Genomic DNA, 14,258 nt, shown 5'->3' on the forward strand with positions numbered 1-14,258 from the left:
CTTCACCCGTTGTATAGGGCACCCTGCCTTTGGGCTGTGAGGCCTGCTAGAGGGGTGACTTAGATATGTCACAGGCAGTGGTTGTGGGTGTAGTGAGGAATCCACACGTGGGATAGTAGCAAGTAGTTTTATTCAAGAAGGAAGACAACTTAGACATCCACAGGAGGCAGGCAGTAGTTTCACAAGCCAGGTCTAACGGCTGAATGATCTGTCTCACACATGCATTCTACATGACAAGCCATAATTCTAGAAGTGACATCATATAGGAATACAACACACCTCCCCCCTATAAAAAAAACAAAAAACAATCCAAAAAAAAACTATAAAACCCTAAAAGAAAGAGGAAGAAAAAAAAAAAAATAAAGACACTAAGAGCAAACATAGTCTCTAAATTTTGCAGGAATGTGTTTCACACGAGAACTACTGCGTAAACAAACAGGTTGTTGGTTACAATCTTGGAAATTCTCATTAGGAGAAACATCGTGAACATTAGAGGAAGCAACCTGTAAAGAAGAATTGTTAGAACAAATTTGAGGAACAAGCACATGAGATGAACCCAAATTGTCAAAAGCTTCATGGGAACAGGGAAAACCCGAATCAGCATCAGAAACAGAAAAACTTTCTGGAGATTTGACATCCAGACAAGCATTTTTTTTCTCTAAAATATTGGATCTGCAAATTGAGATGCGCCTAAAATTCCAAATTTTGCCACCCTCCACTCTAACGGCCTTGCTAAAGACCTCAGTGACTTTAACTGGAGAAGACCACCTGGAAACACCTTTAGGAATAATACCACCAAATTGCACCCTCACAAAGTCACCAACAGATATTTTAGAGGAGACTGGCCTTTGGTAAGAACCCTTGAACATTTTTTCTTGGTATTTACCAACACGGTCTCTAATATTCTTCATGTCTAACTCCAGGTACTCAGAGTCTCTTGCCTTTAACCACCAAGGAAAAACTTTAGTGCCTGGCTTTCTACAGCGTAGCATCTCAAAAGGAGACAAGCCGGTAACAGAGTTGGGAGACATACGATAAGTGAACAAGGTAGCCTGTAAAGCTTTTTTCCACTTCAAACCACTCCGCAAAGCTAATTGGCAAGACTCCTTAATTACTCTGTTAAAACGTTCCACTTGACCATTGGATTGTGGAGAATAATTCGAAACTCTTTTATGATGGATACCACTATCTTTCAAAAATGCAACAAAAATTCCACTTACAAATTGCGGCCCATTGTCGGAAACAATTTCTTCTGGTAAACCCTCTCTACGGAAGACTTCATTTAAGAATTCAACAACAGTTTCAGAGTTAACCTTTTCTACAATTTTCAATTCGGGCCACTTTGAAAAATAGTCCACAAGTACCACAGCAAACATATCTTTCCCTGACTGATAGTTGAAAGGACCTACAATGTCGACCCCCAATTTTCTCCAAGGTCCAAGAGCAAACTCAACAGGAGAGATCCCTGTAGAAATGGGTTTCACAGATTTGTCACTTAAAGAACATGGGGAACAGTTCCTAACCCACCTGTCAACCATAGCATCCATACTAGGCCACCAGTAGAATTCTCTGATCCTCCTTTTAGTAGTGGACATACCCATATGGCCCTCATGAGCCAAGCTACAAATTGACTCTCGAACATCATAAGGAGGAACAATTTTATCGTCTCTATAGACCATATCATCAATTACCGTCAATTCATCTTTAACCTTAAAGAAGGAAGCTAAGTCACCACTCAATTTCCTCTCTTCAGGCCAACCAACTCTCAAGAAAACCTTAACTTTCCCAAGAACATCATCGTAAAGCATAGCTTTTGACCAAACGTTTTCAGTAATGGAATTTTCCTGATCTTTTCCAGCAATTAAGTTAACATCACATAAAGTAAAAGCCACATCGCACTCGTCACAAAGATCCTTGTTCGAACCATCACTAATGGGAAAACGTGACATGCAGTCCGCGTGTACATTAAAACGTCCAGGAACATAGACAACTTCACAACGGTATTCCTGCAACTTAGCAGCAAGACGTGCAAGGCGAGCAGTGAGAGTTCTACCACCACCAGCTGACAACATGTTGACAAGAGGTTTATGATCTGTCCTCAAAGTAAATTTCGTCCCCCAAAGAAATTGACGAAAATGCTGAGTCGCCCAAGTGCAAGCGAGAAGCTCTTTCTCTATTGTGGAATAATTAAACTCAGCATCCCGTAATGTCCTGGATGCGTAAGACACTACATTTTCTCCCAAACCATCTTTTTGCATCAAAACGGCACCTAGGCCTACATTACTCGCATTGACGCAAACGATACATTCCTTATGAACAGAAAAAGGTTTAAGAAAGGGGGCATTGATAATATTACTCTTTAAAGTGTCAAAAGAAACTTGTTGTTCACTACCACAAATAAATTTTGCTTGTTTCTTTAACAAAGATCGCAAAGGGTGCACAATGGTAGAGTAGTCTTTAACAAATTTACCATAAAATTCAGTGAGTCCTAAAAAGGACAACAATTGTTCTTTGGAGGAAGGAATGGGAGCATCAGTAATACTCTTGACATGATTAAGTTTTGGTTTTATGCCATCTTTGGAAATTTCGTGTCCTAGATATTCTACTTTAGGTTGTCTAAACTTGCACTTATTGAATTTTAAAGTAAGCCCTTTCTTTTGAACATTAGACAACACACAGTGTAAATTGTGATCATGTTCCTTAAAATCTTCCCCAAAGATTAGGATATCATCTTGGAATGCAATGGCTCCTTTGCAGTCAAAAAGAACTTCCTTCATCAGGCGTTGGAAGACAGACGCAGCACTGGCGAGTCCAAAAGGCATTCTTAAGTATTGAAACTTGCCCTCTGGAGTCACAAAAGCTGTCAATCTCTTTGATTCCTCATGTAGCTCAACCTGGTGGTAGGCACTCGCTAAATCAATCGTGGAAAAAACAGTGGCACCAGTAAGTGAGGAAATTAATTCGTGGATATTAGGGAGAGGATGTTTATCAACCCAAATCTCTTTATTTAGACTGCGGAGATCCACACAGAGCCGGAGCTCCCCAGAACTTTTAAGTGATAAAACAATGGGAGAAACCCAAGGAGAGGATTCAATTGGTTCTATGATTTGTTTAGCTACAAGATCTCCCAGAATATCTTTAAGTTTCTCACGATAAGCTAACGGAACATTCCTGACCCTGTGCCTGACTGGAATAGCATTATCATTGAGAATGATCCTATGTTTAAAATTTGCAAATTTCCCTAAAGTGTCCTTAAAAACATCAGGAATTTTTTTTTTAGTGTTCTCTACAAACAGAGTATTATCTCCCAAATCACATACACTCAAAACACAAGGATCACCTAAATAAACTGGAGGATCGGCATTGGGGTCAAGTTTAATTCCAAGCAATCATTGATGTGGCCATCCTAGAATAGCTACACCTTTAGTGGCCACATATACTTTCCCTTTGGTATATCTATCTGCTACCTGAATGTCAGCCCAAAAGAAACCTTCCATGTTTATTTTCTGCCCAGTATAACCACCGGGAGAGATGTCAGGAGTTAACAATTTCCTGTCACCCCAAAAACTATTAAACAAATTTAGACCAATAATGGAGTACCATGAGCATGAATCCGTCATTAAAAGAATAGGTTGGTTATCAATTGAAATAGTGTAGGAGGGAAATTCTTTTTGTTCTGAATCGTCTACAGATAAAATGCAATTAAAACTGTGTAGAACTTCTTCTTCTTCTTGAGAAATATAGTTAACCCTTTGGGAAGAGCGACAAACATTAGCAAAATGACCTTTCCTTTTACATTTGACACATACTCTATCCCAAGCTGGACATCCCCTGTAGTTCCCCAAATGATTGGAACTACCACATCTATAACAAGAAACATTTTTCCTATAAGAAAACTTATTATCAACAACATTCTTATTTTCTGAAAATTTCTCGTCATAGTCTTTTTTAGAAGGTGCTCTATAAGGATTAAATGAAGTAGTTTGACTCTTTACTAAGGAGACTTCAGTCTCAGGAACTTCGGTATTTGACCTCTAATCTCAGAAACAAACAATTCTGATTGTTCAATTCCTTTCGCAATATTGATGACAGCGCTCAAAGAAGATTCTGTACCTAACCAAAGTCTTTCTTGAATTTTCTTACTCTTTGTACGCATCATTATCTGATCTCTGAGAACTTGTTCGTAAGAAATGGTTTCAAAAGCACACAAACAAGCTAAAGATCGTAAGGCAGAAACATAATCTTTAATTGATTCATCTTGTTTCTGGACGCGGGAATAAAACTTGAAACGTTCCATAACGGTGTTTATTTTTCTACCAAAACGAATTTTCATCTGTCTCGAAGCTTTTTCAAAAACGTCAATATCTCCAGCATCATCAATGGGTGGAAGATTGTCAAATTCTTTAATACCTGCTCCACCAAGACAATGCCTAAGAAGAGCTAACTTGCGTTTGGCTGAGCACCCATCCTTTTCCAGCACGTCAACATAAGCTAAAAACATTGGGTACCATAAATCCCATTCAATGTTTGGCTCACCAGCGGTTTGTAGAAAGTGAGGTGGAGCAGCAATGTTAGACATACTTGTTTTTTTTTTTTTTAAATAAATAAAAAATAAATGAAAAAAAAATAAATTCCAGTACCTTACTATTAGTTGGTAAATGGTAGAAGAATGGCAAACAATAAATCCGCTGGAAAAAATAAGAGAAATAACGAAGTTATAATGAGGAGAAGAAATACTTTGTGAACAAAACTGCTTTCTTGTGGATCACGAAGAAAACAAACAAAATGGCGGCACGTTGTTGACGTTTGACGTCATAGCGTCAAGGTGAAAGGGTAGTACCCATGATGCAGCGGTGGTGGAAGCGAAGCGAAGAATTGTCGGAGACGCGGAAGACTCGGCTGTGAAATGGAGGCTTCTCTGCGTTGCCAAGGCGTAGGAAGGGAAGCGCCGTCACAGACGAAGAAGACGTGGCTGTAGAATGGAGATTTCTCAGCGTTGTCAAGGCGCTGCGGGTGCACAAGGTAGCGAGCGCAGGGTTCTGCAGGAATTTGAAGAATGCAGCGTCCAACGGTAATGAACGCAAAAGAGAGTTTCCTTTAAAAAAAAAAATAAAGTCGGAATAAACTCACGATTGTAGGTTTCAAAACGTGGTTCTTTGGTTCTTCAGAGTCGAAGAATATAAATCACTGCTTTGTGCGTTGAAAGGCTGTTTCGATGCCTTGTACAGAAACAACATGTGAACGTTGTCGAAAAATCCTTCTTGCTTGTAGTTCAAGTTTCCCGATCGTCGCCAAGAATTATGTAGTGAGGAATCCACACGTGGGATAGTAGCAAGTAGTTTTATTCAAGAAGGAAGACAACTTAGACATCCACAGGAGGCAGGCAGTAGTTTCACAAGCCAGGTCTAACGGCAGAATGATCTGTCTCACACATGCATTCTACATGACAAGCCATAATTCTAGAAGTGACATCATATAGGAATACAACAGTGGGCATGGCACACAGGAATGTGTGCCATGTCGACTCTTAAGGCTTGTCTGCACCAAAACACAGACTCTGCAATGGCTTTTCTTTGTGAGTCTTGGAAGTGGCTCAGCGTTGAAACTGAAACTGGATAAGAGATTTGTAGAAAACTCTCAAAGACCAAGAAAAGAAAGGACCTGATCAGTGTAGCCAGGATTAGGAGCCATTCTGTTGTCTCTAACAACTCATGGTCAGGGTTGATACCAACCTTCCTGATCACACGCTGGAAGTACTGGAACTATCTCTAACCGAATATTCTCTTATCCAAACCTACGTGCAAATCACTAAAGAGTCTGCAAAACTCTATGGAATCTTGAATGGTGTTCTTATACATCTCATCCAAAAACTAAAATGTTGTCTTGGAAAGCCAAAAGACCCTGTACACCCTGAAATAACTGTTTCGTCACACGCTGAAAAGCAGCTGCATTGGATGCCAAGCGAAACAGCACCATCTTGTACTGAAAGACAGCATCGAGGGTGATGACGTGTCAGAAAAAAAGAGGGCAGCTAGAGTGCGAACACTTGATAATTCTAGCTTTTGACCTTTATTTAAAATCAGAAGAAGGCAAGCATGGAGGCTGTGGAGTATACAAACATGGAAGCTAGTATGACAACTTAGCATCTTCACTTCTGGGTTAAAGACAGAGTTCCTGGGCAAGAGTGTCAGCACCTATATAAAGTCAATTAAGAGAAGGGCAAGATGCATGGCAGCCTCTCCCTATTGCTATGTTTCTTTCCAATTACGATGAGTCTGTTACTCATTCCTGCGTCCCTACATTTTGTTCTTTTTTTCCTTCTCAGTTCCCTAATTCCTGTAAACATTGCTACTTTACTTTTCCCCTTACACTCTTCCCCTTTTTTTCGCATACTCTTAAGCCTTACCTGCATTTGATGCGCTCAAGAGCTGGTGGCTTCAGGTGACCTCCTTCTACCTGGGCTGTACAACTAGATTAACCCTGGCGTGCACTGCTGGGGTCTGTATCCTCGAAGGACCTGGGCCAGGTACTCCTCCGCGGACTGAGGCGTGAGCCTCATTCCAGCGTTGGGCGTAATTCGAGCTTGTTAATGTGTTTACCTGAGTCTATTAGTTTGTTTCTCAATGTGTTTTTTTCAATATTAACAAGCAGTGGTTCTAAGATAATTGAGGCTTTTATGGGTATTATTCTGAAAGAGTGTCTCTGGTGCCTTATCCTTTCCCCCTTTCCCCCAGGTTACTAAATGAAGTATTCACAATCAGTTCAGGTGGAAAGCGTGGACACTGGGACCCTCTGCTCTAATCCTTTGGGGAAGCATATTATATCCTTCAAATCCTCACATGCAGTGATGGGAATCAGGTAAAATAGCAATTTTATGATTGTTGGGCTGACCTTGGGGAACTCTATGACATCATAAAATTCCAAGGGTGGAAGAGCAAAGTTGCTAGAAGCTAAATCGTACCATCCAAGAGCATCCTTGGCGAACATGTTCTTGAATGTGCTCAAATAGTATTGTGATATTCCTAAACTATTCTAAACATTTGAAGACAGAGCCCCTGGAATCTGTTTAGGAAGCTCCTGCCTTTTCTTAAAGGATGCTCCCACAAAAGATGTCCCTGAAGCCCAACAGAAAACTAAAGCAGCATCTCGCGCCACTCGCGCCTTTAAAACCCCAAACCTGGAGAAAACGACTGTTCTCGACAAATTATGAAGTCTTGGGAGGTATTCTGAGAGCCAGAACTACAAAAACTGTGCCCTTTGAATTCTCGATGCTTCGCACTGCAGATACTAAGTGAACGGTCAGAGTCAAGAGAGCTTTGCTGCCAAATTTGAGCTTCCCGACAGAATAACATTTAGCCCCAGCGGACATTAACATCTTTCTATCAGATAAGTACAATTAAAACCTTTCTGGGAACAAATTAAGAAAAGAAAGATTCAAAGGTTATTATGAGACATTGCAAGAATTCATGTAATATTAGAACAAATTATTTTGTTAGAAGGAGGGAGAAATTGTTAAAAGAGTCAAGGGGATTGTGCCCCTCAAACAGACTTCGAACCTGTTATATGAAGATAAAACTAGACAATGCAAGAGGTTATAATGTTAGTTTTAAGACAGAAGTATATTTCTAATGTAGAACGTCTTGAACTAAGCCCTCCATGTTGAATAAGATGTTCCCTACATGCAATTCATGAACAATTATGTGAACACTGGCAAGTGTGAGTGTAACACTTAGCAAGGTATCAGCAGATGTTAGAAAGCTACCATAGTTAAATCGTTGTAAAGGTGTGCCTTGGGTCTTTGCAGAATTAAAGAGGAAGAACAACCGGCAAAGGAAGAATCTGTAATTTCTTAGTGAGAACCTTCACAGTAAGTACATTTCCATTTACCTTAGACTTAAGGTCCATTAAGTGCCTAGATGGAATTGTGATCTTAATCATAGAGCCTAACCAGTTGATATATTTGGCTAGGTGGAGCATAATTTAACTAGAATAGTCAGGTAATTCAAAAGGAGATGGCCCCCTCTTAGTCAAGTATGTCCGGTACTCAGGTAAGACCATAAATAATCAGTAACAGTAACAGTGTAGTACATTATCACTTGGCGCAAGTACTAAGACAAATCTTTTTTATTCCACAAGGAAAAAGGCAAACAGTCTTATCTCTCATTTTTATTTTAGTTTGTTATTTTATCTTAAGTCCCCTTTCCCTTGGGCTTATCCTTCTGCCACTGAGTTACTTGCCAGCTACAGTTGTGGCTGTATGGGCCTGGGGGCCTGTGCTGTCTCCGTGAGGATCTGTTCGAAGATCTACGTGTCTGTAGAGGATGATGGTATGAATACACTTTGTTGTTAAGCTTGATCTAGTGAGTAGCATGTATGCTGGGCTTATAAATGCACTTGGTGTCCTCTCTGTGGATATAGAGGACAATGACTTGACAATGATACACTCACCTCAGATCTAATATAGTGAATACTTTGGCTAAATCAAGCTGGTTGGTATATTATCAGTTCTAGGAATGGGATGGGAATCCATGGAAATGGATTGGTTGAGGGTACACAAGTCAATGCAAACTCTTAGTTCATTTTTCCACTTACATGCTACATCTATGGGCGATAACCAGATTAACCAACTGACTAAATAACATCTTCTGTTTCTATGGTTTTGAGCACCTGAGAAAGTTGATGCCTGGCACTGAAAGACATCACTCTCAACTTGTACTTAACAGGAACAACATTGTCTTTTAGCTTGATACTAAATGCTGGGGCAGAATGCTGATGCTACACCTTCCCAGGAGAGCCCGCATCCAACCAGACCTAAGAGAACTACACTGACTGCCCATAAAAGAACATGTTGGGATCAAAGGTCTGGTCCTGACACACAGAGCTTTTTACCCTAAAGGTCCGCAGTACTTGTCAAACAGATTCACCCCATACCAACAAGCTCAGTCTCTCCGGTCATCTAACTGATAGTTATTCTTGAGTTCAGAAGAAAAAAGTGGGGCTTGTAGCTTCTTCTCCTATCTGGCCTCCAGGGAGTGCAATGCCCTCCCTGCTCAGCTACGTGCCACTTCGGATATTCAAACCTTTAGGAGACTTTTTAAGATCTGTCTCTTTGGTTCTACCTTCTAGTACCTCTGTCATTGGGGATCAGACTTTGCTATCTAGCACCAAGACCATCTCAGGAAAGCTGTTGAACTTTACAAATCTCTTAAAAATAATAATAATCTGGTGTGCACATCTTGTAATCCTAGAGTGTACAAGCAACGTCTTCCCACAAATTGATAAGTACAGTACGTTAATAGAATGTCGTAGCCAGCAGAGCATCCGGCTCTGCAGAGCCTTAACTCCAGAGTACAAGGGTGATCAAAGCAGCAGCGCAGCCATAACCTTCTGTGGTACAACAAGGCTCGGTTAAAAATGTGGTAGAGTGTACTCCAAAGGTCTATCAGAAACTCAATTTTGTCAGATTGTCCTTACTCCACCACACAGGATACGTAACCTCCTAGAAGAGTCAATAAGGGCTGCAACTCATTGATCCTCCCTGAGCCCAAGATGAATGTGGGCACAGCAGAACTGGTGATATAGCTTTACCCAAATGTGAACACATAAGATAGCCCAGCACACTTTATATACACAATATAACAATTTAAATAAACAAGAGATGCATATTTCTTTCAAAGACAAGTCAATGTTGTATTCCAATTCATCCTTTATTTTTCATCGTAAAAACTTTTGAAACCGCCAACGCGTTTCATTCCATCCAGGGACTTCTTCAGGGCTACAAAAGTACACATAAAAAAGGCTATTTTCAATTTGTACACATACATTTTAAAACCAAATATCCAAACATCGACTTTAACGATTATGAACTTCTTTTTCTTGGCCAAATCTGTATATTGTTTACAGAAGTCATCTTTCTTCCCATTGTTCCAACTTATTTATTTATTATTTGCAAAGTTTGCATCAGAAAGACCCAGATCATATCAAGAGATTTGCACACATATTGGAGAAGGGAGGAACAACCCCATATATCAGCATTTGACATAGACCCTGTGGTTACTATAAAAGCGCATACCTTGTAGTGAGTCTAGAAAGCAATCTGGTATGGTAGTTCCTTCAAGTATTAGGATTGGGTAATTCTGTAATAGAATGGTGAGCATATTGATCAAGATTAATCACATGAGACCTGTAGTGAGTCTAATAAATTATATCAAGCTAGTTACGGGCCACTTACTCAATTCGAGTCAATTCGCACGCTTCCCCATAGTGTAGTAATCCAAGTAGTATTGATAAAGGTTTTTTTTCTTTTTAGTAGAAACAATTTCCTATAAATAAAACATATTTACATCACTCTATAGTACAGGTTAGACCATATCAAGAACATATCATACGAATACTTTTCACATTCAATAAAAAAAATTCCTAGATCGTTATAACTATCATTTGGAAAAAGGTAACTTCATAATACCTGAGCGTAAAGTCAGGTCAAATCTATACTCATCCGCTTTCCCTAACTGAAGAGTTTTAGGCAAACACTAATGAAATTGGGGATGCTTAATAAGCAGTGTTGCTTGGCCAATGTTTTATACTTTAGTAATAAGTGTATTAAGTGAGAAGTCATCATGAAGATTGTTAATTCACTAAAACGCCTCTTAGATCTTAAAGCCAATGCAAATTGTCATGGGCTCACTGGTACAACAATGAATATGTGCAGCAACCCCTATCCTAAGGTTTCTAGCATAAAACCAACATAAAAAGTTAGTTGCTATAAATAGGGGAACACGATGGCAGACATATTGATATTTTAGCCCCCATACCACTTAACGATACGATCTCAAAAAAAGTGGCGGCCAAATTGGACTAAATTCCTAAAAACGGTGTTCAAATATGAGGATGGAAATTATAAGCCCAAATACGCAGTAATGAAAGTTTAAGAATAAGCAAGGGCGGCGATCATACTCCACCACTTGCAACCATAGACATAAGCCCCCATAAACACCAAAAAGCGCAGTCTAGCCATACGGACTCACTCGAGTCGTAGAATTACGGTGACGACGGTCCTCGACAAAGTCAGGTAGCGTGTGAAGACTGTCTAGTTTGTCGTCCTTATATACGTTAGTTAATTGATAAATTGACAATCTGCATTCACTAATTAAATTGAATAGTGGTTCATTCTATATTTGTTAGTTCATGTACCAGCGCCATTTTGGAATAGTACAACTATAATGTACTTATGATTGTTTAGGGGATGCTAAATAGTTATTTCCACATTATTCACAAGTTAGATTGTAATTTTACCGAAGTCCACAATTATAGTTAGTTATTTCAACAAAAGAAAAAGATCAGCTATTGCAATATAAAAAGCAAATTGCGGTACATAAGTAACAGTCATATCTATATTGTGTGCATTAAATACACCTAGCAGATGAATTTGTATTATTAGCCTCAAATACAGTATTTTTTAAACAGTGATAGACACGGTAATCGTTACGTTCCATATGCGCACACTAGAGCGCCATCTTGGAAGGGTATGGTATGAACCGAAAACACTTTTTGAAATGAAATATTATCAAAGCTGAACAAATACGTTATTTGGAAAGAACATGGGAACCTATAGTTATAGGTCTGTTATTATTGAACTGAGGCTGAGTTTTATTTTCACAGTGATTTTTTTGTGTCCAGGATGTCACTCAGCAATAATTTTTTCTCACATAGACGAATATAGGCACCATCTTGGAAGAGTATGGTTCGGACAAAAAGTCACACTTAAAATGAAATACTGTCAGGGCTAGACATGTGCGTTATTAAGAAAAGACATGGGAACCTGCAATTATTGGTCTGTTATTCCTACACTGACACAGATTTCTATTTTCGCAGTATTATTATTGATTATTATTGTTCAAATAGTGGAAATAATTATCTAGCTCCTCAGAACTCTATTTCCACTATTTGAACAATAATAGAAGGAATATAAAATTGACAATGGATAGCTCCAAGCAGGATATCACGTTCTTAGATCTGAGACTATATGTAAAAGACCAGAAAATTCAAAGTGATCTCTATAAAAAAAACACTGCGTGCAACAGTGTGCTGCATGCATCAAGTTGTCACCCCAAGTCAACACTTACCGCTATTCCCTACGGCGAAATGGTGAGAATTCGCCGTAATTGTAGCGAGGAAAACAATTTTGAATCAAATATATGTAGACTTAACAGTGACTTTAAAGCTAGAGGATATGATGAAACATGTCTTATAAAAGCAGAAAATAAAATTAGGAATCGGAAAAGAAAGGACACCCTGGTACAAAAGAAAAATCATGACATCAATAAAACACAGGGGCAGTGTACTTTCATTACAGAGTAAGGCATTTACAGCAATCATATTTACAATATCTTAAGAAAAAACTGGCACTTGCTAAAGTCTGAAACCCTGCCATTGGATTTGGCATCCGAAAAAATAAAAGTTGTTTACCGCAAGGGGTGTACAGTAAAAAAGGTATTATGTCTGAGCCACGTAAAAAGACCAAGTCTGACATTATCCACATGGCTTCCAGAGAAACCACTGGGCTTCCACATTTGTGGGGGCTGCTCAGTATGTAAATTTGGCTTGAACAAAAAGAAATCCTTTAGGTATAATGGCCCAAAAGAATTTCTGATAAGATCTTTTATCAATTGCAACACAACATTCACAGTATATGTTATCATTTGTGCTTGTAACAAAATCTATGTGGGGAGCAGTGTGAGGTGTCTTAAAGTTCACATTCAAGAACATCTGAGGAACATAAAACATGGTGATGTGACCAACCCGTTAGTACAGCATATCCTAGAATGTCATCCGAGCAACAAGGATGTTACCTTTCATGCGATTGATTGTATCAATGTTAATGCCAGAGGTGGAGACAAGACATTACATTTAAGGCAGATGGAATCTCGATGGAATTGTACACTTTGATGTGTGACACTGGGCCTTAACATCAATAATGAATTTCATTATTTTTTATAAACAAACTGTTTTTTTTTCATTTTAAATTCAGGACTGCTGGTAGGATGTATAACTCATAGGAGATAGCCCAGTTAGACCCCGTGATGATTATGTGTTGGCAAGGTACTCTGCCATGTTTGAGTCCATTAGAGAAAATACCGTTATGGTAACGTATGAGATAAAATCCCATATGTGGAAATGATCTGCACACTTACCCCCATTAAATTAAAAACCTTTTCTAATAGATTTCGGGGAAATGACCTGTGTAAAACAAGATGTACTAGATAGAATTGATATATTCAATAAATATTTCCATTTTGGTACAAAAACTGAGCGTAATATTCACTAGATGGCGCCTTACAATTTATGTGCGTCTATGTGAAGAAAAACATGAATGCCATTCGATATGCGAGAAACATAAATTACCGCGAAAATAGAACTCTGTCTCTGTGTAGGAATAACCGACCAATAATTGCAGGTTCCCATGTCTTTTCTTAATAACGCACATGTCTAGCCCTGACAGTATTTCATTTTAAGTGTGACTTTTTGTCCGAACCATACTCTTCCAAGATGGCGCCTATATTCGTCTATTTGAGAAAAAATGATTGCCGAGTGACATCCTGGACACAAAAAAATCACTGTGAAAATAAAACTCGGTCTCAGTTCAATAATAACAGACCTATAACTGTAGGTTCCTGTTAGAACTGGCTATTTCTGGTTGGCTAAGGCTGACGCCAAAGCCAGGCAGAAACCACCATTCTAGTCAGGGCAAGGGAGTCACACGCCAAGATAACCCCTGCTCACCCCCTGGTAGCTTGGCACGAGCAGTAAGGCTAAACTCGGAGGCAATGTGTAAAGCATTTGCGCCAGCACACAACAGCAACAACATACTAGGCACACCACAGAAGAGACTCCACACAAGGTTATTATAAAATAACTTTTGTATTGTAAAAACACATCAGATAGTATCACACAAAATACATGGTGCCAACTGCCACGGGCAATATTCACAAGTGATTATGTACACAAGACAGGGCCACATGGGCCACTGTCAGAATCAGAAATAGCACTTCTAGAATAAAGAATAATAAAGAATAAAAATCATAGTAGCACAAACTAGCAACTATGGCACACAACCAGTAACCACTGGTAACAGGAACCAGGACCTCACTAGGACCACCTGTACTAAAAAGAACAACCACCTAAGTATCACACAGCACCTAGGGGTATAAACAAGAACACATTACCCATGATGCATGAAACACATTCAGAGGAGCAAT

The 14,258-nt window shown here is 39.2% G+C and overlaps 1 long non-coding RNA gene across 1 annotated transcript; it reads right to left on the bottom strand.

The window, feature by feature from the left end:
- Nucleotides 1-9,705: 9,705 nt before the first annotated feature.
- Nucleotides 9,706-10,264, bottom strand: LOC147709961 (uncharacterized). The gene is made up of 3 exons (XR_015295603.1): nt 10,232-10,264; nt 10,073-10,136; nt 9,706-9,775 (listed from the first exon to the last, which is right to left on the bottom strand). It is a non-coding gene; the product is annotated as an uncharacterized LOC147709961 (long non-coding RNA).
- Nucleotides 10,265-14,258: the final 3,994 nt, after the last annotated feature.

This window comes from Lissotriton vulgaris, chromosome 5 (assembly GCF_964263255.1).
Source record: "Lissotriton vulgaris chromosome 5, aLisVul1.2, whole genome shotgun sequence".
NCBI lineage: Eukaryota > Metazoa > Chordata > Amphibia > Caudata > Salamandridae > Lissotriton > Lissotriton vulgaris.